The 26996-nt window shown below is 54.1% G+C and overlaps 1 long non-coding RNA gene across 1 annotated transcript; it reads left to right on the top strand.

The window, feature by feature from the left end:
* The first annotated feature begins 53 nt into the window (after positions 1 to 53).
* Positions 54 to 26996, top strand: LOC133357188 (uncharacterized). The gene is made up of 6 exons (XR_009756938.1): positions 54 to 1872; positions 3041 to 3931; positions 5426 to 5591; positions 6849 to 6961; positions 25329 to 25508; positions 26533 to 26996. It is a non-coding gene; the product is annotated as an uncharacterized LOC133357188 (long non-coding RNA).

The following is a 26996-nucleotide window of genomic DNA, read 5'->3' as shown; positions in this document are numbered from 1 at the left end:
TCTATGACTAAGGGCAACAAAGGAGGGGGAACCTACGCAGCTAATGATTCTGAAATGTCATAAAAATATTTAAATTAAAGATGTAAAAAACACATTGTTCAAGCGAAGACAAAACCCATTTGCATTGCTTTCCGCACGGCATCCAAAGCAAGCCTTGTTTGTCTGCGTATCGCATCGCATGCCAGGGAGAGAAGGAGAGAAAAAAAAGCTATTCGCACCTTTCGGAGAGGTGTCAAATCATCAGAAGGTGAGATGTCCCAGAGTGCGGTAGACACGGATAACATCACGTCTGCCTAATGGTTGGAGGCACCAGAAGAACGGCGGCGGCCCGCTCCGCCGGGCACCAGCGCCGGGGAAGCCGGGTGCCGTCCCTCTCCCACGTGGCGCTCGGAGCCGCTGGCTCCCAGCCACCTCACCACCGCCGCCGCCACCGCGAGCCTCCGAGTAGCGGCTTCCGACCGTCAGCGCCGAGCCGCTCTGCGGGTTTCGCGTGAGAGCCGCCAAACCCCCCCAACTCCCCCCATTGCCGCCGCCAGGCCTGGACGAAGGCTTGGGTCGTCACGCGGCAGCCAAGAGTGGCTGTCGTGGACAGATGTTGCAGTTGGCTGCAGGACGCGGTCGTGACACGAGGTGTGAGCTTTTGAGGGATACGGGGTCTGCGTCGTTGGGGCGTGGGGGGGGTGCGGTGGCCAGAAATTGACTTTTTACATCGCCATCTTCGTCAGTTGTCGTCCGTGATCGTTGTTTGGAACTTTGTCGTTGGATCATCGTCAACGTTAAAATGACTGATTCGACACCGGTAACCCAAGTTCATTTCTGCGGCTAATGTCAGTGGCGAGTGATATCTCCACCGCTCCTGTGGCTCCCCCAAAGGCGAACCTAAAACTTCCAAAGCTGGGTGGGCGGTGGTCCAAAAATGCCAATATTTTTATGAATGGGTGTCTCAAGGGGTAGGCACCCCCCCCCCTTCTATAACTCACACTGATGAGCGTAATGAGGTATGGTCAAACAACCACCCCCATGATCGACACGGCATGGGGAGGCCTTTATTCAGCAATGTGTTGACAATGGGCCGTAATCATTATTATACATATTGATACAGTGCAAATACTCCGTGTAATTTGGTAATATTAGCAGGCGGAAAAAACAACTGAACCACCTCTCCACCCCCACTATTGTAGCCGATTCACTTTCCTGAGCATTTGTCTTAATTAGTTGAGATTAACTGCTGAAACGGGAGCTCATACTCCCCAAATGTTTAATTTGCGGAAGAGAGCTGGGATTTGTCTCCTGCTGAGGATGGCTTCCCACGGCCGTCTCCGTCGGGCAGCATGGCGTTACCAAACTTGTACACGTGCCAGCCAAGACGGCAATACGCTCACAATAAAAACCCTCGGAAGTTCTGTCCTTCGTTACTACATTTTTGCCGCATTTCGTGCGACAGCAAAAGTGGAGTAAAATGCGCACGCGCAGCACGACGCCGCAGCGTATCCCACTCGCCCGCGACTGGGATATATGCGGATAGGTGAAACGGTCAGATATGTTACGGCATCGTGCACAAATACTGCACTGCGTCTGGGTGGTTAATTGGTCAGGGCGGGCATGTGACGGTCGGATATGCGACATACTGAACCACCGCCAAAAAATACCTCTTAAACGTAACACCTTCCCCTTCTTTAGCACGAAATGTATTCAAACTTTGGCAAGGGTGCGCAAGTGTCTCCGCAGATCTCTGTCTCCCTGAGCTGGCGTTGAAGCCATGGCAGGGAGCGGTGCAGTGGAGCTCCCACTTGGCTGGAGGAGACGATCGCACGCACGCAACACCGGCGTGATGCGGAACGCTGGCACGGGAGAGACCCGCTGCTGCTGACGGTGATTTGGCGTGCGTCCCTGAGCATGCGGCCGTGGCTTTGGCCGCCCTAAACCTCTGCGTGACCTCCAAAATGTTGAGCCCTCCGGCAGGGGTGAATGGTCGCGGCCAAGAGTTTGCGTTGGGGCCATGAGCTAGCGGGCGGAAATTAACCGCCGTCTCACCCCACAACCGGCCCGAGCTGTCAGTTCGGGGGTCTCTGCCGTCTTGAGATTTGGTGTTTGGTGCCAAGAAGGGTAAAATAAATATATATTCACCAAACGCCACAAAGCAGGATTACATAGGTGATTAGCTGGCCCCCGTAAACATTTGTCCCTTGCCCTCACTTGGCAACAAGTCTCCGCAGCGTTTTACGAGCGATCGTTTGCGGTTGTAGGGGGATGGCGCGCCACCCGAGCGATCGGAGTCGCGCGACCGCGGTGGCCACGAGCGTCGCCGTGCCGCCTTCCCCTCGGAACCGCGGCGCACCTGAGATGCCCGCGAGCGTTTCGCTCCGGCGAGCGGGCGGTCGCGTGGGCGTTGAGTTAAATTGCAAATAACGGCTACTTAGAAAAGCACGGAGCGCGCGAGATGCTGTTCCGCACGCACCGCGTAAACAAAAGACGGCTGCGTCGTACGATCCAGCTCGACTTTTTCCCAAAGCGAGAAACGTTACTAAGCACACCGAATGTAAGGCACGCTCCGAGGGCACAACCGCACAAAGATGCAAGCAAACGCAAAAGCTCTACCTTGGACGAATGTGAGATAAAAGTGGTGGGGTGACTGGGTGGTACTGGGAGCCAGGTCCATTGTAAATTGTGCGAAGAAAATGGGGCGAGTTGATAAAATAGCAATGTCCTAATGCCACCCATTCAACCTATTACATTTTCACCCGTTTAACCTGTTGTTAACTAAGCAGGGAAAGGGTGGATGGGAAGGGGATGAGGTGGGGGGGGGGGTCCTGCAATCCATCCAGGGAAGTGAGATGGGGCTTGAAGGTAAGGCTCCCTCCCATACCTTCACAAAATTGTCCTTCCGTTTTGGTTTGGCACTTTTAAAGGTGCTTTGTGTGATGGACAACTCGATTAATTTACGTTTAAACCTAATTTTGAGGCAACTTTAAGCATATAAAATTGTATGCATTGTATGTTTTTGTGTGGTGAGCGGTAGAGGCGTGTGTGTTTTTCACAGGGCTTCAGCATGAGACTGGCCAGGCGTGGTGAGCAAGAGGAAGCCAATTAGAGCGGACCCGCATGCCAGGATGCGTTACACAAAGGACAGTGAGATTGTGAAACTACCTGCAGCTACGGTCAATTAATCGACGGCGGCTTTAATCCACGACGCTGCGCAGCTTTTCGTTCGGGTCGTGCCGCGCGTTCCACCGATTTCCGACGTTTCGCCCCTCATGCCAGCAGCTTTAATGAAATCCATTATTATTATGATAACCAAATATGTGAACCTGAAACCAAATGAACTTCACGGAATAGCACTTTTAAAAATATCACAATTGAGTCCTGTAACACAAGAAATATATTCGACTAAACATTGTACAATTGATGTGAAATGTAAATAACAATATACAGTCACGTGTGCATCCACTACTGGATGAAAGCTTCCCAATGCGGGTGTTGGTCGTGTGGGTTAATTGACCATACTTCACTAGACCGGTTCACACATCATTCGCCACTGAGGCCTGATAATCATTGCATAAGCGCTAACCGCTGTGCCACCACTCCACCTGTTTGATCTCTATCTTTACCATATGTACATATACCTCGCAGTGTATCCTGGATTACAGAGGGATGATTCTAATCATTCCACATTGCTCAGAAACAGCAACATTGACAGCAGTGCAATGGGCACACCTTTTTCAATTCAGAAAAGGTAATTCCGGGGTCGTTCATTTCATTAGCATCACCACCACTGTCATAACTCCTCTATTTTCTTGCATAGATTTTGATGAATTGTCAGTGTCAGCTCAACTCTTGGTGTGCGCGTGTGTGCCGGCATGTGTGTGTGTGTGGTATCGCCTTTTGTGTAGCCATCAGAACTGCGGAGACAAAAGTGGCCAGGCATGGACCGGTAAGCCCGCGTGCGTGTATGTACAAGCTCGCGTGCTGCGCGCACCGTGCGCCGACGAGACGGCGGACGCTCAGCTCCACGCGCGCGCCGCGCCTAATTGGCCTCCCCGACTCGGACGCCGCTTCCCGGCCGTGCTCCCAGCTCCACCTGCGATCGCCGCTGACGGCCGCCGTTCTGCTCGGTCTCCACCGCCGCCGCCACAGCACGAAGCCCCCATCCCACCCCTCCCGCTTCGGCCCATCAAAGCGAGACGTTCGCCACCACTCGCACTCGGCGTGTGCGCGCGCCGGATAATCCACGTCGCCAAATTTGTCGCGTCCTCTGCCTCTGCTCGTCAAAGGGGTCGAAGTATTGAGGAGGCGACGATCGCAGTTCCTTGGCGGAGTCTCGCTCGTTCCCTGGAAGTTGTTTGTTTTCACAATGAGTGTCTGCTACGTCCGCGTTGGTTGTTTGTGGTTATTGTTGTCGTCGTCCGTCGCCATGCTCGTTGTTTGTGAATTAGAATCTTTGTTGACGGTCCGGGTCATAATTACAGATGTCGTGGTTTACTCGTGTATCGTAGCGGCTTCCTGGGTCGGTTCGTGCTAACAATACCATTCTGCTTCTAATTATGATAATATTAATACCTTTTGTTTAATATATCCATGCAAAGGTTATCCTAATTGCATACGGATTCATTTATCAGATTATTATTTGTTTAATGTCAGAATAAGAATTACTACCTTCCTGCTGAGCGAATCAAAACAATACTTTTTGCACGTGGAGAGCGTAAACTTCTTGTCGCGCCGCGTGCTGTGGGGTGCGGTATCCGACGTTTCGCTCCCCGTGCCGGGACGTGGTGCCGCCGAACGGCGTACGGTACAGCCCTATAAACGATTTGAGAGAGCTGCTGTAAGTTGGGTGTTTACTTCGTTACGGAATCCTTGCCAGCGGTTCTATCACTTGTGGTGTCATTGTCTGTAAAAACCCGCACCGAAAGACAAAGCCCCGACGATGAGTCAAAATTTATTGTTGCGATAGGCCACGTATTGATCTGGCCACATTTTATGTTGTAAGCCCCTCCACCACCCAACATCGCCAAATGAAAGTGTCACCTACACACGCAGTTAAGACAAAACATTTACCGGTATCACATCGGTAAACTTGAGATTGATCGTTGTTCAGCTCACCAACGAGCGAGTTGACACAATCGTTTGTGGCTTGTCGTTTGTTGCACACTGGCGCTCTGCGTGACAGTTTAATTGGTTTGGCTGTGTCCGGTGGTGGAGGGTCTCATGAAACAGATTCGGCCCAAATCATGACGTGGTGGCCTAACCCAAAACAATATTATAAATCGTGTTATTGGCTGCGAATGCCTACGTGATTAAGTTTACGCTCCAGTCACGTAAATAGATAAAGGGTAGTAATCATCTGTCGGCTTCAAAGTTGGACATTGTCAGCATCATCGAAATCCCACATTGGCTGTGCTCTCTCTGTTTTGTCAACGCGCTGCAGGTGCGTGGTGATGTCACAGCAGTGAGCGCCCTCTCCATGATGACGGTCCCATGATGGTGGCTCGGTGAGGCATCGTCAGGAGCGCGGCGGTGCAGTTGATGGCGCGGGTGATGGCGCGGGTGACGTCAAAGTGATGGTGCAGGTTATGGCGGAGGTGGTGGTGCAGGTTGGTGGCACAGGTGTTCTACAAGTGATAGTGCATGTAATGGTTCAGGTGGTGACGCAGGTGATAGTGCATGTAATGGTTCAGGTGGTGACGCAGGTGATAGTCCATGTAATGGTTCAGGTGGTGACGCAGGTGATAGTGGATGTAATGGTTCAGGTGGTGACGCAGGTGATAGTGCATGTAATGGTTCAGGTGGTGACGCAGGTGACAGTGCATGTAATGGTTCAGGTGGTGACGCAGGTGATAGTGCATGTAATGGTTCAGGTGGTGACGCAGGTGATAGTGGATGTAATGGTTCAGGTGGTGACGCTGGTGATAGTGCATGTAATGGTTCAGGTGGTGACGCTGGTGATAGTGCATGTAATGGTTCAGGTGGTGACGCAGGTGATAGTGCATGTAATGGTTCAGGTGGTGACGCAGTTGACGGCGCAAGCAGTGGTTGCGGCAGCTACTTGCTTGGACCCAGCCGCAGCTTCCTGCCGGCGGCGGCGGCGGCGGCAGAGGAGACCGCAGTGCGCCGAGTGGCTTGGGCTGTTAATTCTAGATTTGAAGCTTTCGTGACTGCAAGGATTCATATTCTTAGGTTTTTTCGGTAAAGTCACGTAGGTAAAAAAATTAATTAAAAAGTACTTGATACAGCAAGCGTGCTGTGACGGTTCCACCTGAAGACGGAAGCTTGTGTTGCCTCCGAAACGTCGTGATTTTTTATTTATTTTACTTTTATTAATTTAAATTTTTTACCTACATGACTTTACCGAAAAAACCTAAGAATATGGCTTGGGATGCCCGGGGAAGCCTCCGCGGTGCGACAAGGAGGTGCTCCAGATGAGAACGCCACGACGGTCGCGCAGAAAATGCACCGCTCGCTTCTGCTCTTCGCCAGGAGGTGCAAATCAGAAATCTCCCAGGCTCGTTCGAATAAACCGACTTGACTCGTACGGAGACGGGCAAAAATACATTCACATTGCACGTTAGCCGAGCGATGCAGTGCAGATGCAAAGCTACCAATCGCTGGGAGGTGCGTGCTATGGATGTATGTTATCGGGGGTGCGTCGCGCGTGTCGAACAGAGACACAGTGCGAGTTCTAAAGACGCTCTGCCTCCCTCTCACTTCCTCGCTCTGTTTCCCCCTGTCCCTCTAAGCCTCTGTCTCCCTCCCTGCTGCCTTCTCTCTCGCCACGGTCAGCGGTGGCGGTGGACTGGGAGTTGGGGCCGTGGCTTCTTCTCTCTGTTAACCTGTCCCCTCTCTCTCTTCAGAATGAGCAGCGACGGGTGAGCTGGCCTGGGTGAACGGCTGCGGATGAGCAGCTACAGGTCAGCCGCTACGAGTGAACAGCTGTGGGCGAGCGGGCCTGGGCGAGCAGCCGCGGGTGAGTTGGGGCGAGTTAGCTACAGTGGGTGAGCTGCTGTGGGTGAGTGGGGGCAGGTGAGTTGCTGCGAGTGAGTGGGGATGGGTGAGACGTAGCGGGTGAGTGGGGGCAGGTGAGTTGCTGCGAGTGAGTGGGGACGGGTGAGACGTAGTGGGTGAGCGGCTGCAGGTGAGTGGGGGTAGGTGAGCCGTAGTGGGTGAGTGTGGGCTGGGGCCAGGTGATGGGTGGAGCGCTCTAATCAACCCCCCAGGGGTACCAGAGGCCCCCTCCCCGAGGGAGCGCCGGGCTCTGTGCTTGCGACGGCTCCACTCCGCTCCACGCCGCTCGCCCCGCGCCGCAGCCGTCGCCCGCGGAGAGAGGAGGCAGCCTTGGCCGCGAGTTTTATTAAGGGAGAGGGAGAGATGGCGGGGAGAGGTGTAACAGGTCTTGCGATCTGACAAGGACCTGGCTATTTAAAAGCGGTAAGCCCATTGTAGGTGACGTGCGTGTGCGTCATCGTTGAGGAAGAGTAGCGGTTGCGCTCCGGCGTAAGCTCGGGGCCCCAAGCAGCTCAAGGAGGCACCGTATTCATGGGGATAATTGCTGCGTACCAGCTAACCCCGGCGGCTCAAATTCGGACTCTCAATTAACGTAACACGCCAATTAAAACGTTCATTGGGATTTGAACTCGAGCCGATATTTGACGCGCCCCGACGATTGTCATGAATCCGGGGCCCCTTGAGCCGCTTGGGACCCTTTGAGCCGGTTGGGGCCCGAAGCTTTTGTGTGGTGCCTCGTGCCGCCGCTGGCCAGTCGGCCTGCTCGCTGCGGATGTGTTTACTTCTCCTGCTGAGACGGACTTAACTACATTATTCGCTTCCCCTTTAAAGGAATTAACGTTTCTTTAAAGTGTTTGCGGGCTACCTGGTGTTTGCGTAATTAGTTTCCTATAGCCACCTCTCCTCCTGCTGCTTTTGTGTATATATTTTTTTGCTCCTCTTCCAGTCTGCGGAAATGGAACAGCCGGGAGTGAGGAACACGCGAGGGGCATGCGTGTGTGTGGGGAGCAGCGGTGTAGCGCTACGCTGCGCTGCAAAGCCGGTGACACGAGTTCGATTCCCACGCACGGCCAACACCAGTGATGAATAGATGAACTGGTCCTGGGCCTCCCCTATGTTGACTCGGCCTTAATTAAGTACCTGATGCGATGTGTAAACATCAGCACAGGGGAGACAAAGGCGGCTGGGTATTGTGCCGGCCACCATTCCTTTCGTGTGCCGTGCCGACCTTCATAGGTCTTCGCTAACAGCACTTGTCCTTGCAGCCTGTTAAAGCTACACGGGGGATCTTTGTTGCGAGCGTCAACTCGGCCGCTCATGCAGTCGCCCACGTCACATCCCACCCGCTCCCTCGCCGTCACCTCTCCGGGCCCGCTAAACGAGAGGAGGGTATTTGGCCTACTCTTCCACGTTGACCGGACGTGTTGGAAGGTGTCGGCGTACCCACGCTTTACCCCACCACACGCGCGGCCTGCCGAACGGCTCGCTGTGACGAACCCACTTGCACTGCGGGGGGTGAACCGGGGTCACGGGGGGGGGATTCCAGACGCCCGCACCGTCGGTCCAGCCGCCGTGCGATGAGATGGAATCGAACCCGTGACCTCTGTGCTAAGCAGGCGGCTTCTGTCCGCTCCTGCTAAAGAGGACTACGCCTTGGATAGCCGAGCCAGACTGCGTGAGAGCCACCGGTTTAACCATTACGCGTTTAACGGCATTGTCCTGGGACTCTCATCAGCTGGGCTGAGGAGATGAGAGATGAACTTCTCACCGCGGGGGGCGTGGGGGGGGTCAAGCGGCGGAGACGAGAGCTTGAAGGGTGCTCAGTGGACCTCAGTCGCCCCTCCCCACTCATTTCCTACTCTGAGCTCGTTTCACGGAACGATTTGACCTCGTTTTTTTTTTCACCACGGGGAGCGGCGGCGCAGTGCTTGGCACACCCTTGCGCCGTGAACCCCCGATGACCAGAGCGTGAGTCTTGGCCACGGCTGACATCAGTGGGGAGTGATGCCCGGACCAGTCCCCGGCATCCCTTCCGAGATCAACCCGCACCGACCCCGCGTGGTGAAGTACGTCGTGGCGTGGGGTGACTTCATCCAGCAGTGGATTGACAAAAGGGTGACTGTTATTTCGGTATCTTATTATTAAGACCCCACATGTACACGGAGAGAGGTGAATACATTGGCCCGAGGTTGATTCTCTCCTAGGGCAGCGGGAGCAGTGGAGGGTCGCGAACCCGCGCATCGTCCGGCCCACGTCCCGGCACGCAGCAGCGCGGCTGTCGGGTGCCGCACAGGCGGAGTGACTTCACCGGGGCCCGTGGGCCAAAGGGGCCCAGGTGCTGGGCTACAAAGAGAGGGGATGTCGCACGGGGGGGGGGGCGGTGGGGGAGGGAGGGACTCCCCATTGGCACCACCGGTTACCCGCGCCAGCCACGCTGCACCACGCCGCTGGGCCCGGCTATCCGGCGGTGCGGCGAGAGAGAGAGAGAGGTTGCTCCCCCGTCCCGGCGCCCGCTGGGCTCCGGGCACCGGGAACAAATTACGATTACGGTAATGCCGCGTGGCAGGGCTAAGTGGGGCTGCTAATTACGCTTTGGCAAACAAGGGAGGCACGGCGGCGCTGGTGAGCGTCGGCGCGGTGCGCGGGCCCTCCCTGTGAGATGCTCTGCTGCGCAAACACTGATTAAAGTGACGCCTCTTGTCAATCGGCGGGAGGGTCGCTCGTTCTCCTCTGCTGCTCCCACGGTCTGAAACTTCATTTGCGCCAGCCGTAGGGGCAGCAGGGTGGCGTAGCGGTGGCGCTCTAGTGCATGGCAGTAACCCGGGTTTGATTCCTGACTGGGGTGTCTCTCTGTGTGGAGATTGAGTGTTCTCCCCCTGTTCTGCATGGATTTTTTCCAGGTTCTCTGGTTTCTTTCCAGAGCTAAAAGCCCCACACAATGTAACCAAACATCCCATTGTTTAAAAAAATCACTCACAAATTACTTAGTTGGGCTCACACACAGCGGCATCATCGCCCCCCCCGTACTGCGAAAACTTGGCAGGACCCTCCTGATAAAGCGTCTTGAGATTCTCTCCTAGGTAAAGCTTTGCTCGGTAAACAAGCGAAATAACTAATAATAATAATTCACGGTGTCGACCCACTGTCCCTGTTCAGGTCCCGTTCCAAGACTTTCATGTCCTGTGACTGGCGTGGTTCTCTACAGCGTCTTGAAACCCAGATATTTAAACTTGGCTATATAAACTTGCAATATAACCCCAGATAAATAAACCTCGCTATATTAAACTGACTATATATAAACCTGCTATATTAACCCGGCATCATAAACTCGAATTGTATTCTGTGACCCCTGGGAGGGATAATGATTCCACAAGCTGTAAGCTTCCTTGTCACGGTTTGATAAAGCAGAACGCAACTCTCAGAATCTTTATTTAGATTGCAGGAGGAGGAATCTGATGAGTTATGCTAATTTTCACAGATGTCCAGTGGAGGGGCAGGTCAGCCAGTTCCATTTACAACCGGATTAACTGAACGGCCCAGTGCAATGCAAGTTAGACTTCATGAAGTGGTAAATCCTCTATACCGTACCCAATGTTGCATATGTCTTGTGTTTGTACATGTCTGTGTTTTTTAATGGATCATCATTATCATCATGACCACCACTATCAGCTATAATCTATCCATTTCTGGATGAAGGCCTCCCTAAGCCGTCACAGTCTCCCTCCCTCCCACGTGGTTTCCATGGCTAGTTGGCCAGGCTAATCGGTGCCCCGTGCTGCTGATGAGCGATGCGTGCATTGTGAGTGGCGACAGTGTCCAGAATTACAATAAAAATAGGGAAACGGGTAGAGCAACCTCGGTCCGAGCCTTTGTCAACAACGCACAAGTCGGCTAGGTTAATTATTTAAATGGCGTCCACCACCGAGTTGTTGTTGTAGAGCTGTGCAGCGGTGGCAGCAGCGCGACTGCCGCGTCGTGTTTCCGTGGGGGGCAGGGGGCGCAGGTTAGGGGAGGCCAAGTGTGCGCTTGACCGAGCCCCGGATTTCATGTCAAGTCTGTCGACCCTAAGCTGCCTACATTGTTAGCGTGACGGGCCGCCCCCCTCCCCTCCCCCGCCGAAGTCTCTTGGCCCCCCTCTGTCTCTTGGGGGCCCTCGCTGCCCCTTGCAAGAAAGGGAAGTGGATTTTGCCGAGCCACCTCTCCCCGCGGCCGCCGCTGCCCTGTCATTCTCATGCTAATGGCCTCACAATTAGCCGGCCCTCCATCGCGGCCTCATTAGCGTATTGCCCGCTAATGATTCTCCATTCTCGATGCCTGGCAGGCGGCTTCTCCTTCGCCCGGCTGCCCTCGGGGGGGGGGGGGGGGGGGGGGGGGGGGGGGGGGGGGGGGGGGCGAAGAGCGTCGTCGTCCGCCCGTCCGGGCCGCGTGTTCCGCCACCGTCGCGCCCCGGGGCGAGCGCCGAGCGGCGATGAGGAGGAGGTGGAGGAAGTCCGTGCGAGCGCCAGCGCCGCGGACAGATGGCGGCGGCGGGGCGGGCGGCGGTCCGACGTCGCGCGCTTTGTTGGGTCTACGGGCGGCCTCCTTCGCCCGTAGCCCCCACGATGTGCGTCTCGCTCCATTTGTCCCGCTCTGTTCTCCGGGTCTAAAGATTAGAGGACGCGCATAATGCAGGAGGCTGCGCGCGCGCGTATGCGTGTGTCTGTGCGGGGAGCGGCAGCGGCAGCAGGGGCTGTTTGATCTCGGTCTATACCCTCCTCGTTCTGCCTCCTGTGGCTGCCTCAATTAGAGCGGGGTTAATCTACCCACCTGTGTGCCCCAGTTTAATTATCTCTTAAAGAGGCATGAAGACATCGATTTGTCAATTTAAAAAAAAATAACAACGGGGTTTTGTTTATGGGTTTCTTTCCGACTTCGGTGTGTGTGTTTTTTTAGGCTCGTTCTGCGCGGCGTCCAACGTTTCGGTACCACCTGCTGAGAGCTCCTTGGAGAGCAGGACAAACATGCGGTGTGGCTGGGAAGCACACACGCCTGCGCACTCGGAGAGTTTCTCATCCCGTCGCCTGGCACCGTTTGTGGCGCACGTGTCCAGCTCCGTGAGCCGACGGACTTCCAGAGAGGAAAGGAAGATTTTTGTAGTTGTTCCTCTCGAAATCTTTTGATTTACAGATTGAGAGACAGAGAGATGGTTAAACATTGTTCGAAGGTGGATAAGACCTTTCTGTTTTCCACGTGATGATGAAAGCTCTGCCATTGGTCCACATTAGCCTGGGGTGCTGTGCACGTTCACAAGAGATGTTAACTACCTCGCCTGGTATACAGGAGGTCGTGGGTTCGATGCCAACCCTGACACCTGCTGTATAAATGGAGTTCGCATGCTCTCACCGTGGACGCGTGGATTTTTCTCCAGTTCCTCCGGTTTTTCCCTCCGCAATTAGAATCGGCATGCTTTTATAGTATTTGGTTATGAATAATTTCCATGGGATGAGCCACTTCGTTGAGCTATAATTTGTGGCCAGGTTGCCTCTGAAAATGAGCTACCTCGTAAAATAAAAAAAGTAGTTCAGTTTAGTTTTAACCCATCCTGTACATCTGGGAAAGCGATCGGATTGTTGCGTGGATCGTTTAGCGTGGCCGATAATTTCTACGGGAGCAGTAAGTCATCGTGTGACCTTCCCGAAAACCAATTATGCGCTAATGTACTTTATGAGCGCGTCTTTATTTTGTAAACACGGCGTTACCGATCAGACACCGCAAAAAGAAAACGCCACAGCCTTCCACGCGAGCTGGGAGATCCCTCGCCATTCCGAGCCCGGTGCCGAGTGATATCTGAAGTGCTCTTGGGCACCACTACCCCCTCCCCCAACCCCCTTCACCGCCCCACGCACATCTGCACGGTGAAGTATAGTCAAACATCCCCCATGGCCGACACGTCATGGAGAGATAGAGACCTTCCATCCAACATTGAACCAACTGCGGATTCTGTAATATATGGTACGGTGCAAATTATGGTGGCATAGGGTGGCATCATTTGATATGGCATCAAGTTTCAAGTTGATTTCGTTTCACCAGGCGGTGACTCGAGAGACCAGGACGTGAGCCTCATTTGCAAGGGTGACGCGGGTCACAATTTGACAAGCAAAACAAATAACATCAAATATAGCAGTGCGGCGAATAGAAATCGGTGCAAAAACAACTGCGGCACATGAGATAAATGTGGCGTGATACAAATGTGGACGCGGCATCGTAGCGTAGCGTGGTGGCACGGCGGTGTGGAGTGGCGCAGCGTGGCGATGGAGCGGCGAGTCCCGGCATCGTGTGGCGCGGCGGACCGCGTCGTCGCGTGTCGCGGCACGCGGGGGTCGCTTGTTTTGTCACGGCGCGGCACAGCATGGTGGGACGTGGCGCCGGGCGGGCGCGGAGGAGGGGCGGCGTGACACGAGGCGGCTGGCGGGAACGCTCATGGGCCCCGACAGCCGGGGTCTCGGGGGGGGGGGGGGGCCATCGGGCAGGGGGCCTCCGTGCCCCCACCCCCACCGCTGTCCGCTCTGCGGCGGAGTCGCTGGCCGCGCCACGCTCTTAATACGGAGCTACGTCTGCTGCCGCGTAGGGGTCGCGCTCTTGTTTATCCGTCGGCTCGCTCTCCCTCTCGGAGCTTTCGTCGTTTTGTTTCTGTCCGCGCGGCCGCCGCACAAAATTCCCCGGCATCGGCTCGGCACGCGCGTGGTCTGCATGGCGAGCGTGAGGGTTCAGGGTTCACTGGTGGGCGAGGCCGCCGGCGGGATGTCCTGGCCCAATTTGTGTCGTTGAGACGCCCCTCCAATGCCATTCGGTGAACGCAGAGAAGCGACGAAGGTTTAGTCGTCGGTATTATCTATGATGTAAAAAATCGTCATTGTCGTTGTCATCATCATCATCATCAGCCTTTGTCGAGCCACTGCTGGATGAAGGGTTCGGGTATAATATGATGGTATACGGGCTAGATATGAGAGTATACAGACTAAAGCCACACACAATCAGGTTTCAGGAGTGTTTTTTTGTTCCAAACAATAACAATGAGAAGTTATTCTTTCTTGCACACATATCGAATCGTCGAATTGTTGGCTTGAGACTACCTTGGGCGGAGAACATGAGTAACTGGCCGATGAACAAACACGACCACAGCTGGCACCGTTTATAAATCAGTCGCAAATTCGAGTCACCGGCAAGAGAAAGTCACGTGGGTGATGTGCATCATCATCATCATCGTCGTCGTCATCAGCCATGGTCAATCCACTGCTGGCTGAAGGGCTCGCCCAGCCGTCTTAACCTCTTCTCGACCCTCCAGAGTACTCGTAACAATCCGCCACGATCACGAGCTGGTTTCATCGCTCCATCCCCCCGGCGGCCTTCCGCCCCAGGAGAGAATAGAAACCTGCGGTGGTGTCGGTGTCGGTTCCGCATTGTTCGTCCAACACCGGTGAAGGACAGCAGACACTGAAAACAGTGGGAGATGCTCAATAAATTATAAGGCGATGACATGGGGGTTTTTTCTGTATGGTTGTGTATGTGACTATATAGGTCGGCTCATCCTCAAATGTAGTACCTGTGGCGGTGTGTAAACATCGCCACTATGGAGACAAAGGTGGCCGGGCGTGGTGCTGGCCACCCATCCGGCCCCTCGTGTGCCGTGCCGGCCTTCACAGGTGCGACTCCTCTAACAGCACTCGCCCCAACAGTCCGTTAAGGCTATAACGGGGGATCTTTGTCCTTGCTATGACTAAATACGTAGAGCGATAAAGCACCTTGAATGTCCCCATCTCGTCATTTCTCGAAAGCCAAGGAAGGGTTGAGCATGGATTGTGCTCAGAAGGGCAACCACCATGCATACCAGGTGCTACAGGATGCTGCTGCTCCTGCGGGGCTAAGTAGGCGCAGCAGAGGGCATTGCAAGACATCCTTTCATTTTTAGCACAGTACCGTACTTCTATGATGCCCACACCATATTTAATTATTGCAAGTTGACAAGCGTTGCTATCGCAGGGACTCCTCCTGGAAAAATACTCTTTAGATAGAAGACGTGGGATGCGGGCAGCGGAAACGACTGGGCAGCGCGGAGATTTTAAACACGACGGACGGGCGGTGGGGGCAGCACTGTTGTCACGTGGCTGCTGCTGCTGCTGCCTCGAATCCAGCGCTGCGGAGGCAGCTGCAGCAGCGGCAGCAGCGAGGGTTGGTGGGTCACCGCGCACAGATGCCGTGAAACTCCCTTTCCGTGGGCGTCGAGGTGGAGCGATGAGAAGGGAGTACGGGCAAGTGGACTCATCAACCATCCGTACGGGGGATAGAGCGTTGCCCCCTTGTATGCGTGCGTTCTCTCCGGGTGCTCCGGTTACCTCGCATACATATACCAAACACTCGTCGTTAATTGGCTGAATCATCTCGCAATGCAAACCCGATGTGGCAGGAACCTCCTGAAGACGAGTCCTGCGGCTGGCTCTGCGTGGCTTTCCCGGATAAATAACTGCGTAAATCACGGCGATGCCTCGACTTGCCACCTTCGAGTTGAAACTGAGACGTACCACGATAATAATTATTTCGCAGTACCCAAAGATGGGAGAACTACATGTGATCGCATTGTCTTGAGCGGTGTGTTATTGTTGTGATTAGTACGCAACTGATAGAGAGTAAATTTTCTTGCAGATTTCCCCTGGACAGCTGCCTCAACAAGAGGATGGCTCTGGGAAAACCGGGACAGGTGGCAACCCCCTAACAATGCCACTGAGATGCAGCGTTGAATGGCACGGTGTGTTAACGCGGTCGCGTTTCAAATTTATTTATTTTCCAGATCTGTGATGGGGGGGCGGGCGGGGGGGGGAGGGCTCACCCCCGTGCTCGCTTCTTCCTTGACTTCCTCACTCAATTGCTCCTTCGCTCCATCGCTCACTTCTTTCGCTTCCCTCCCTGCACTCTCTCGCTCGCCCACTCACTCCCACAGCCGCCGCCGTGAGGCCGTTATTTATTCACGATGCCATCCCTTGTGCCCAAGCGTTGGCGCGAGACGCTCCGTGCCACGCGGGGCACGTGGGGCGAGCACGGGCTGCGGGTGCCCAGGGTGTGCCGGGGGGAGGGCAGGCGGGTGGGTGGGTGGGATAGCTGAGTGGCTAAGTGGGTGAGTGGGATAGTTGAGTGGCTGGGTGGGTAGGCGGGTGGGTGAGTGGCTGGGTCGGTCGGTGGGTGGGTGGGTGGGTGAGTGGGATAGCTGAGTGGCTGGGTTGGTTGGTGTATGAGTAGCTGGGTGGGTAGGCAGGTGGGTGGGTGGGATAGCTGAGTGACCGGTGGGTAGGCGGGTGGGTGGGTGAGTGGGATAGTTGAGTGGCTGGGTGGTTGGGCACTGATGATGGGGTCTGGTGGAGCCACCCTCCAGGTCATGGGGGGTAGAGTATTTGCTGCTACAAGTGCTAACGGGAAAAGCCACTTGGTTGACCTATAAATTGTGGCCAGGTCGCTTCTAAAACAATAGCTCAGTGGGCCTTACCTGGTAAAATATTCTACGTATTCTATGGTTCTTTCGGTAAAGTCACGTAGATATAAAAAATAGCAAAATCATAAAAATGAAAATAAAGTGAATTAAAATAATGAAACATAGTTACATGCGTGGGCCTCTGTGTGCCTCCTGTGGTTATTCCCCCTCACGTGCCCCTCCCCTCGCCCCTCCCTACCCCCCACCGATCAGTAAAACCTCGATGAACTCCAGTTTAATCATCGCTTCATCTTTGTTTTTTTTCTATTACATTAGTATTTTGTAGCTCTTCCCCATCCCCGCGATCTGTAGAACTCGTGCTGTTTTTCGAATGCCACTGAGAGTTTCAGGTGGAAAGCTCCTCCATGCTCCTACATATTGTGCAACACCTCCTGAGAATACCTACGGCAAAGACAAAGATCCCCCGTGTAGCCTTAACAGACTTTCGGGACAAGTGCTGTTGGCGAGTAGCAGCATCTATGCAGGCCGGCACGGCATACGAGGGGGTGGGTGGCCAGCACCACGCCCGGCCGCCTTTGTCTCCCCAGTGGCGACGTTTACACACCACACCAGGTACTCATTTGAGCACACACAGCCACTAACCCTGTCTCCCTCCCTGTCTCTTGTGAAACTTAAACGGTAATCAAGGGTCTGTATGTGTCTCAGTCTGCAACATCGTGGATCTTCGTTCTGCAGCTCATGGGGCGACTTGATCGTTCTGCGCACACTCAGCAAGATTTGGACCTATCGGTCAACGGTCCTCCGGCCTGGAACTCACCCACCTACTCACCCACCCACTCACCTGCTCACCCACCTACTCACCTACCCACTCCTCTACTCAGCGGTCCTCCGGCCTGGAACTCACCTACCTACTCACCCACCTACTCCTCTACTCAGCAGTCCTCTGGCCTGGAACTCGCCTACCTACTCACCCACCTACTCAGCGGTCCGTCACCCCGGAATTCACTGCCGCTGCATGGTCGAGAATATTCACGGATATTTAACAAGTTCAGTGGAAAATGCAAGACGGGATTGCTCAATGGAGCGTACAATGTATGAATATTTCTCACACATGATATGCGAGGTTAGAGTTGCGTGTTTGTAAATGTACTAACTAAAAACAGCACGTGTGTGTGTGTAGAGGAGAGTCGCAGCAGAAAGAGAAGAGGTGAGCTCAAAGCGAGCGCACTGCTTCAACAACACCAACAACCGCCATTAAGTGGCGGTGACGTCACCACAACGCTTGTGCCAGGCTATGTGCACGTTGAGGCCACGTGAAGTGTCGTGTGCCCGCTGGCACGAGGTCACGGGACAGACCCAGGTACCATGGGTCGACTGACTGAGATGGCTAGCCGATGCACCACCTGTGCCCCCTACTGTGCCAACTTTGCTGTGCTTTAGCCACCCGGCGGCACTCCGCTCGTTGTTGTGAGCGTGAGCTCTGCTTGCCCTCCGTTGTTGCTGGAAGGCGACTGCCTCCAATTGCCCAGTAGCAGCGTCCTTCACAAGAGGGATTCTGCAATTTCTGTGCCGTTGACTCGCCCCAGCCACGAACTAAACTACGCAAATAGAACTGCACTCAAGAAGAGATGCATTTGTGTCTTGGAACACAAACACCAATTATAGAGAGAAAAGAATGTTTAAATAACCCGCGTTAGCGAGTTCACAGCGCAGTGCGTAAATTGATAGAATAGGAATGCAATCGCAATGTGTACGGCGTGGAGAGGTGGCGCAGTGGTTAGCACGCTGCGCTGTAAACCCCCGCCACCCGAGTTCGATTTCCAGCCACGGCTAACATCGGTGGCAAATGATATTTCACTGAACTGGTCCACGTGGCCATTCCCACTCCCCATCTTCACCAACCACGTTGACCAGTGTGGTGAAGTGTGGTCAACACAACCACCACGTCCAATGTGACCCGGGCAGGCAGTGGATTCACAAGGGCCGCGATAGGGGCACTGGAGTGGAGTGACAGGACGGTCGACCATCTGTCTGTCCATGACCTCTACTTTATCATGGGTGCATTTTATAACATGTAAACTAAAACGTGTTCGCAGTCGCGGCGTGATGCATCTACAACACAGTCGCTTTGTCTCGATACCAAAACCCTCGCTTGCAAATTCATGCACGTTACACAAATCGCGCAGATGAGGATCGTGGTGACACAAGTGGCTCTCTGCCCCCCCCCCCCTCCGCCTTGCCCCTCGTCCCCCCCCCCCCACCCCCCTCTCTAATCTCTGCGGGTACACGAGACCGAGTGTGAGGCAGGAGACCTGACACCATGCGACATTCGTGCCACGGAGTTTCCAGACTTCTCTCTCCGTCTGTCTGCTCGCTCGCGCGCGCACAGAGAGAGGCCCTCTCGCTCGCTCGCTCGCTCCCTCCCCTGCCTTCATCTCCCCGTCATCTCATTATATTTAATTTCTCCGTTGCGCAACACCGCAACAGCTTGCAGTCGTCTGTCGGCGGGCGAGAAACGGAGCAAGGGTCGGGTTGAGGAGGGTGGCAGCGCAGTTGGGGAAAGGATGACGGCTGGGAAGAGAAAAACGCCAAAGTCGTTTGCAGGATTTTTTCCCGGCGAATATTCGTCGCGTTACCGCGGCGGCGCGTGAGGTGGCGGTTGAACCAACGAGGGAGGCGATGTCGGTAGGGGGTAGGTGGGCCTGGCTGGCGTTAGTCGGCTAGGGGCAGTCCCGGTAAAACACGCAACGTTGGTGGACGTTAGGCCAACGTTGGTGGACGTTGGGCCAACGTTGTTGGTTGTTGAACTAACGTTGGTGGACGTTGGGCCAACGTTGGTGGACGTTGAACTAACGTTGGTGGACGTTATGCCAAAGGGGGACGTTAGGTCAACGTTGGTGGACGTTGGGCCAACGTTGGTGGACGTTGATGTGAGAGATTAGCATGATGATCATGCTAGTCTATGTTAATGTGAAAGATTAGCATGATCATGCTAATCTCTCACATTAACATAGCCACTTCTGATGACGGACACTTGTGTTGCGCCCGAAACGTCGTGATTTATTTTATTTTATACCTACGTGACTTTACCGAAAGAACCAAAGAGTGGATTCCTGCAGGCACGAAAGCCTCAAATCAAGATTACAATTATTCATTTGCAACTTTACATGAATCAAGAATCTCAGTAAAGGTTCTGACATGCAGTGATCGTATGAAAGAAACTGGAGAAGGTGGGGGGGTGGGGACTGCCCCCCCCCCCCCCCCCCCCCCCACTTTCCACCCCTCCATGTGGACACCTCGGTCTGGTCCGATCCGCGGCACCGCGCTACCGCTGCGCGCGATCGCGGTGCGAAGGACAGGGCGGTCAACTCCGACTGATCCGTCGCAATATTTGCCGAGCCATGCGTTTGACAGCTAAAGTGGCCCTGGTGGCGGCTACTCCGTGGCGATCTACCAGCCCCCCACCACCACCACCCCCTGAGCTGTATGCGTCTGCCCCCCTTCTCTCCCGCCCCACTCCTCCTTCCCTCCCCCAACATCCCCCCGGCCCTCCAGACCTCCCACCGCCCACCACCGCCACCATCCCCTCCCCACGCAGCCCCCGCGCCCCGTGCCTGTGTGCGGCTGGGCCTGCGGTGATGCGACACGTCAGTGCCGCTCACAGTCTCAAGTCGGCGAGCGCAAACTAACGAACCCGCCCGCCCGCCCGATCAGCGGCGGTCTCTTTTCGCCGAGCGCGGTTTTGGAGCTGCGCTCGTCAAGAGGGCTTCTGTGAGCCGCGCGCAGATCGAGACGGGGAACTGAGCTCAAGGCGGCGCTCCCCTCTCGTCGTCGTCGTCTCGCGCGGCGGAGGCTAAGAGCGCGGCTTGAGCCCTGTTAGCGGGGCTTCGCTTCAGTCGTCTCTGCACAGCGCGCTAACCACTGCGCCACCACTCCCCGCAGTCTATTATTATTTAAATGTTGACTTAAAACTTTCGTGACTGCAGGAATTCATGTTCTTGGTTCTTTCGGTAAAGTCACGTAGATAGAATATAAATATAAAATGAAGATCGCTTGTGTTGCGATCGAAACGTCGTGGATCTTTTTATTTTATTATTTTAAATGTATTTTTATTTTCTATCTACGTGAAAGAAATAACGAAGAATATTATTAGTATTATTATTTGTTACGCTTCTTTCGAGGAAGGACCTCACTGAGTCTCAAGACCTTTTTTTTATTATTAAAGAGAGTTCTTCGGCTGAGCGTTCGCCGTGGTGTGAGATGCTGTCGCTGCTGCGTGCAATGCCAAATGAATAGTTTGCAGGTGATATCTGTTTCGGCATTTGGGATGATTTGATCGGTACCAGTTTGTTATTCTGCCACGAGAGAAACCCTGTAAAGAGGGGAAGGACATACAAACTCCACATATGAAGGGCGTCCGATTCGGGAATCAAACTCGGAGTTTATTTCTTTCAGGCCTACGTGGTCCCGCGGCGCTGCGCTGCCGCCCAATCTTTCACATATTTAAAGGCGCCTTTGCCCATTTAAATTCCTACTTGCATTCTCCACAGCGACGCTCCGATTATTGTGTTCAACGCTATTGTTGTGTTAAAGGCGACCCAGGCACTTCGCTCACCGCTAGGCTCTAGAGTTGTGCCGCGCGTTGCTCGGCATGATGTCCGACGTTCCAGACCCGGCACACCTCCGATTAGCACGGTTGGCTACGTGCGGTGCGAAAGAAGTTCAACGTACACCACTTCCGGTATACTTCTCACTCGCGTGGATTTTTTTCCCCTCCACATTTTTAGAATCAACATCACGCGTTTAGAGCTTTTGGCTACTACACATTGCCACGTGCTAAGCCACTTCGTTGAGCTGTCATTTGTGGCCAGGTCGCTTCTGAAAACGAGCCGCATAGCTCAGCGGGCCTTAACCTGGTAAAATAAAAATATTTTCGGTTTATTTTTATTGTTTTAGTGATGTGCTTACCTTTCCTAGACTTTACACTCATTTTGTTTTTCTGTATTTGTCGTAACTCTCTGACCCGCCCAGACTGAACATTTGTGAATAAGAGCTTCATCGCTAATCGGATTTCTCCAGGATAAAGAACTATTCTCACTGATTCTGACGCAGGCTACTGTGAAGATACGTCGTGTGTCAACGGGCCGGACTGCCAGCGACACAAAATATTCAGAGAGATTTGAATCCCCCGCTCGTGAATGATTCGAAGGGCGACTACCACCCAGCATCAGGGCTTGCCAGGTGTTGTAGGTGCGGGGCTACGGATTGGCCAGGAGATGGCAGTGATGAGTATTATCTCAAAGGCATCTCGCTTGTCTATGGAGGGATCACGGCTAGAGGTGACATCGGCTCGCGTGCAGGGCACTGCGGCCCGGGGGAGAGGCCTTCACCCAGCAGCGGATTGATTGCAAGCATGAGATGACGATGATGATCGGAGCAAGGATGCGTGTATGATGAACTTCTTTTGCACCGTACGTGGCCAACCGTGCTAATCGGAGGTGCGGAGACAACAAACTACACACGACAAAACAACCTTAACACAACACTTCTTTTTTAAAGATGTTTATTAGAAATTGGATGTGTCTACGTGTGCGATTTGTCTTTGTCCCATCGACTGGTGAGCGTCGTACACGCCTCTTGGCAACCTTCACATGTGCTGAAAGGTTTTTTTGAGCACGTGTCGGTGAACACGTGTCAAGGAAATTCAAGTTGAACGGAACTCTTTCGTCGAGTCCACAGGTTGGAGGAGCTCCAATAAAGTCTCTGTCACTGTCCGTCTCGTGCAGCTTTGTCAATCTACTGCTGGATGAAGGCCTCCCTGCTATCAATGTTCTTGAAGAGCCAACACGCACTGTTGATAATGATGATGACACGTGTTTTTATTATGATTATTCAATACAAAGAATATCAATACAAAGTGTGTATGATGATAGTTACGCCACTAATCAAAATTAATGTTAACGAGAATAATATTCGATGTTATTCCTGATCCCACATGGATTTGATTATGATGACGTCACTTCAACGATACCGAACCACCTCGGGGCATTGATGATCGTGAGGATGACTCAAACTTGGTCTTGTTGAGAAACAGCGAAGGCCAAATTCTAACTTCACAGCGACCAGGGCCACAGAGACACCCACGGGCTCGCGCTGTTCGGCAGCTGCTGCTGCTGTCGCGGATGTGGGGGTTGCGCTCTTGGTGCTGCTGCTGCTGCTGCATTAGCATTAGCGCACAAGTGGACTCCAATTAACACAACAAACAACCAAACTACACGCGCGTGAATAACACCGTGGCCTTAAAGTAACACACATATACATAGCCGACGTCACCTCTGTGTGTGTGTGCGTGCGCTACGAAGAAGGGTCATGGTCCGGAACGTCGCTTTTCGCACTGCGGGGTTGACGGATGCGTTGCAGTTGCGAAGCGCTAGAAAGCGACGGCACACGAGAGGAGGCGGCAGGGGATGGCATCGTCAATCGCACCCACGATTAGCGCGGTTAGCTGCGTGCTGTGCGAAAGAAGTTCAACATACAAGTGGGGGGTGGGAGGGGTGGGTTGCGTAAAGAATACAAAGGCACGCGGGGTGAGTAGGAGGGTGCAGGGGAGAGAGAGAGAGAGGGTGTGGTGGGGGGGGGGTGCATGAGCCAAGCGCGCGCCCCCCCCCAACCCCCCTCCCCCATATCTTGACGGACCTCAGATTTCATTAGAGTCGATTGCGCCCCTTGTATTTTTGGCATCGCCTTGGCTCGGGGCGGTGCGCGCGAGTCGCGGCGCGGCCGTCGGAGAAGCTTCGAGAGGCGAAAGGTGCGAGCGCGGAGGGAGCAGCGGCGATCGAAACTCGGGGGGCCTCCGTGGGCTGCTGCGCGCAATTACGCGGCGGCGAGGAGTAATCGCGCCCGACAGCGGAGGGGTTTTTTGTTGTTGTTGTTGGAGCGGCGAACGAGCTCCACTTGCGCGGCACCCGGAGAGGCGCGCGCGGCGTCTTTGTGGTGTGGGGGGGGGGGTCAAACCCAGAACCCCCACTGTGTGTAGGGACAAGGGTTGGTGCAGATGTCTCGTGACCCCCATTTCATTCTCGAAAACTTTATCGGAATATTTGTTTGTGCTGGTGGAATCCGATGATTTATAATGGTCTTTGGGAAAAAAACAAGTTTGTTGGAAGTAAGCTTTATTTAAAAACTGAAATGAATATGCAAAAACTTGGTACGGGCTCAATTCAGTGGGGGTCACAAGACATGTGGACCACCACCCTGTTGAGATGCCGCCAACCCTACAGCCGCTAACACTACAGCCGCTAACCCTACAGCCGCTAACCCTACAGCCGCTAACCCTACAGCCGCTAACACTACAGCCGCTAACACTACAGCCGCTAATTCGACAACGCCACACTGCACTCGTCGTTGAGAACAAACAAAGAAGCGTGGTGGGAGGAATATTTCGTGGCTTGTAAATGCGAGATGCTTGTCTCCCTCGCCTGGTACAGCAGGAGGTTGTGGGTTCGATCCCAGACCTGGCGATGCCTGCTGTCGTGTAGCTTATGTCCGCGTGTTCTTCCTCTGCCCGTGGTGGTCGCGTGGATTTTTTTCTCGGGGTTCCTCCGGTTTAGCCTTCCACGTAAAAAAAAGACAAAGCGTGAGTTTAGATAATTTGGCTGCTGCTGCTAGAAATTCCCACGCGTGGTGGTGATATCAGCGATCGTGTGTCGCCAGGTCGCCTGCGAAAAAGACCCGATCGCTCAGCGGGCTTACTCTGGTAAATAAATGAAGGTTTCCCTCGCTGCGTGTGGTAGATGCGTTCCAAAAAAGAGTCGCACAAAGCGAAATCTCCACGCGGGGACCACGCAGTCACAGAGTAGCGCACACAGTACACGGATAACGTTGTTCCACGTCCGAGTGCATACTCGCACATGAGTGAATTCAAACCGCACACAGCGAATTTGGGCAGACACGCACAGTGCGAAACAGCACAAACGGAACCCGCGTGGAGCGAGGGAAACCTGCAAATGCGCTTCGCACGTGACACAATAAAAGTGTGGCCTTCAAATGCGTGCATGTTGAACGTCTTCCACACCGTCCGTAGCCGACCATGCTTAACGGAGGTACGGGGGAAGGACACAAACTCAACTAAATTGTGCCAGCAACATTTCGTGATTAACTGTTAATACAACTTCGCTTCTTGAGTAAGTAACGCCGTTTGGTTTTTCAGGAGTTTGTTTGATATGCAATCGCTATTATTAGGTGAACTATTCATATTCACACAACCGGTCAATTCACGTTTTAAATGTGAATTCTCATCAGGCTGCGTGATGTGCAGTCTCCGACTCGCATTGTCCTCTCTGGCCTCTCTGTGCGCTAAGAAGGAGACCCGATACGTCGCCTGTTTGTATCTTGTCCTCTGTAGGGCCACGCTGTTATTGACGAACGCGGTAGCACGCGGGAGTGGCCACGTTTTCGAGGTGGTGGTGGTGGTGACGACGACGATGATGATGGTGATGGTGGTGATGGCTTTGCAAGCCGAGTTTGATTCGCGGCCGCGGCTAACAAACCGCCTCGTTTGTTGTTTCCTCCGTTGCGGCCGGCGGCTGCCTCTGAAGTGGTTGGCAATGATTTGCCTCGCGAGTGACGTTAAAGATCCCGTGACGTCTTGCGCAAGAGTAGGCCATTGTGTGCTCGCGTCATTGCCCAAAATGTGTTTATTTGTTTCTTTGAACTTTTGAGAAATTACCCGCGAATTACTCGATTGGCGATTGAGTAGTTGGCACGACACTCCCGGAAGAAAAAGAAGTCATGAATTGCTAAAAATAGATCATTGTAATGCTGCCGCTGATTGTGATGCTGATGGTTCCGCTGCCGTTGTTTTCTTTAGGAGCTCCGCGGGAACCTTGCAATACACAGAGCGCCTCCCCCACCGCCTTCGTCTCGTAGACATGGAAATAGTCGGGGAAGGAAGGGCGCGCATGCAGAGAGGGGATGGAGCGCAGTCGAGGTCCCCGGTCTGAGTGCGCGGCCCGCAATTATCACGCGGCAAGACAACGAAGAGCACGTGGTGGGTGACGATGGGGGAGAGGGAACGGGCCACGGCAGCGCGCACCTAACTCCAACCACCCACCACCACCACCACCAACCACCACCACCACCAACCACCACCACCAACCACCACCCACCACCAACCACCACCAATCACCAGCCCCTACACCATCATCACCACCAGACTGTTGGGGCAAGTTGTGTTCGCGAGCACCTCGGAAGGCCGCTCCAGAAGCGGTTCACATATTCGCCACTGTTACTAGTCGTGAGCGTGAATGGAACCTGGTGCCGCCGGGTTCGTAGCGCAGGGCGCTAACCACACCGCCACCGCTCCCCACCACCACCACGACCATCATCATCACCACCACCACCACTAACAGAAGTAGCATAATCACCAGCTCCTCTACCTTCACCACCACCTTTGCCACGACCACCACCGCCCACCCTTCATCCCCCCACTTATTCTCTCATTAATGGGGCCCTACGGGGGTTAAGTGCCGCTTTATGGACGTTCGTCCATTTGCATGTGGGTGTGTTTGTGCGTCTTTGTGCATGTGGGTGGGTGGGTTTGGGGGGGAGCGGTGGCGTAGTGGTCGGCACCATGAAATTAGAACCCCTCAACCTAAGTTTTATTTCCGGCCATGGCCAAATTTAGCAACGAATAACTGAACCCGCCCCATTTGTCTGCCCACCCTTTAGGTCGACTCAGCCTTAAAATAAATAACTGGTGCGACGTGTTACCAAACAAAAACACACCCCCACCCAATACTGGGGAGACAAAGACGGCCGGGCGCGTGCTGTGTTGCCCCTCCCCCGCCACGCGTGCCATGCCGCCCTTCGATACAATAGGTGAGATCGATACAATAGGTGAGATCGCGGCGAACAGCATTTCCCTTCATGGTGTATGCATTTAGGCTGTACGAGGCGGTGGGGGTGGGGGTGCCTTTGTCTCTGCTTAGTCACCACGCATTCAAATGTCCCCCACGCTTCCCTCCCCGCTGCTGCCGCTGCTGCCGCTGCTGCTCTCTGATCGTCGCGATAAGGGCCAGCGTTTGATCGTCCGAAGGAGGCCGATACTGGCGAGGAGGAATCGTCTTGCCGAGCCGCCGCTGAATCGCTAAGGTCGCCGTCAGCCCGGGGAGAGTTTGTGATCGACAAAATAAATGATCGGGCGCCACCATCGCGTTTCCCTTGCCGTCTTTGTCTCTCCCGTCAGAGACGGCGCGCGGTTCTGCAACCACGGACTCGCCACGGCGCACTCCGCACGGCGAGTCCGAGCAGTCGAAGTTTATTTTTTTTTAATAAAACAAAATCGCAAAGTACCGACTGGACAAACGTTCTTCGAAATGTTTTGCAGCCAAATGCGCGGCCCTGCAACAGCTTGTTCACCGCCGCTGCTGGCGGAAGGGCCTCCACTCACAGGAGGGAGTTCTTGAGCACCCGTCTAGATGGTATTTGGCCTACTCTTCCACGTTGGCCAGCCGTTTTGGAAACTGGAGGAGTTACC

This window comes from Lethenteron reissneri, chromosome 7 (genome assembly GCF_015708825.2).
Source record: "Lethenteron reissneri isolate LAM-NWPU_2019-01 chromosome 7, ASM1570882v1, whole genome shotgun sequence".
NCBI lineage: Eukaryota > Metazoa > Chordata > Hyperoartia > Petromyzontiformes > Petromyzontidae > Lethenteron > Lethenteron reissneri.
Note: the sequence above shows the minus strand (reverse complement) of the source record. Positions and strands in the feature narration are given on the sequence as shown.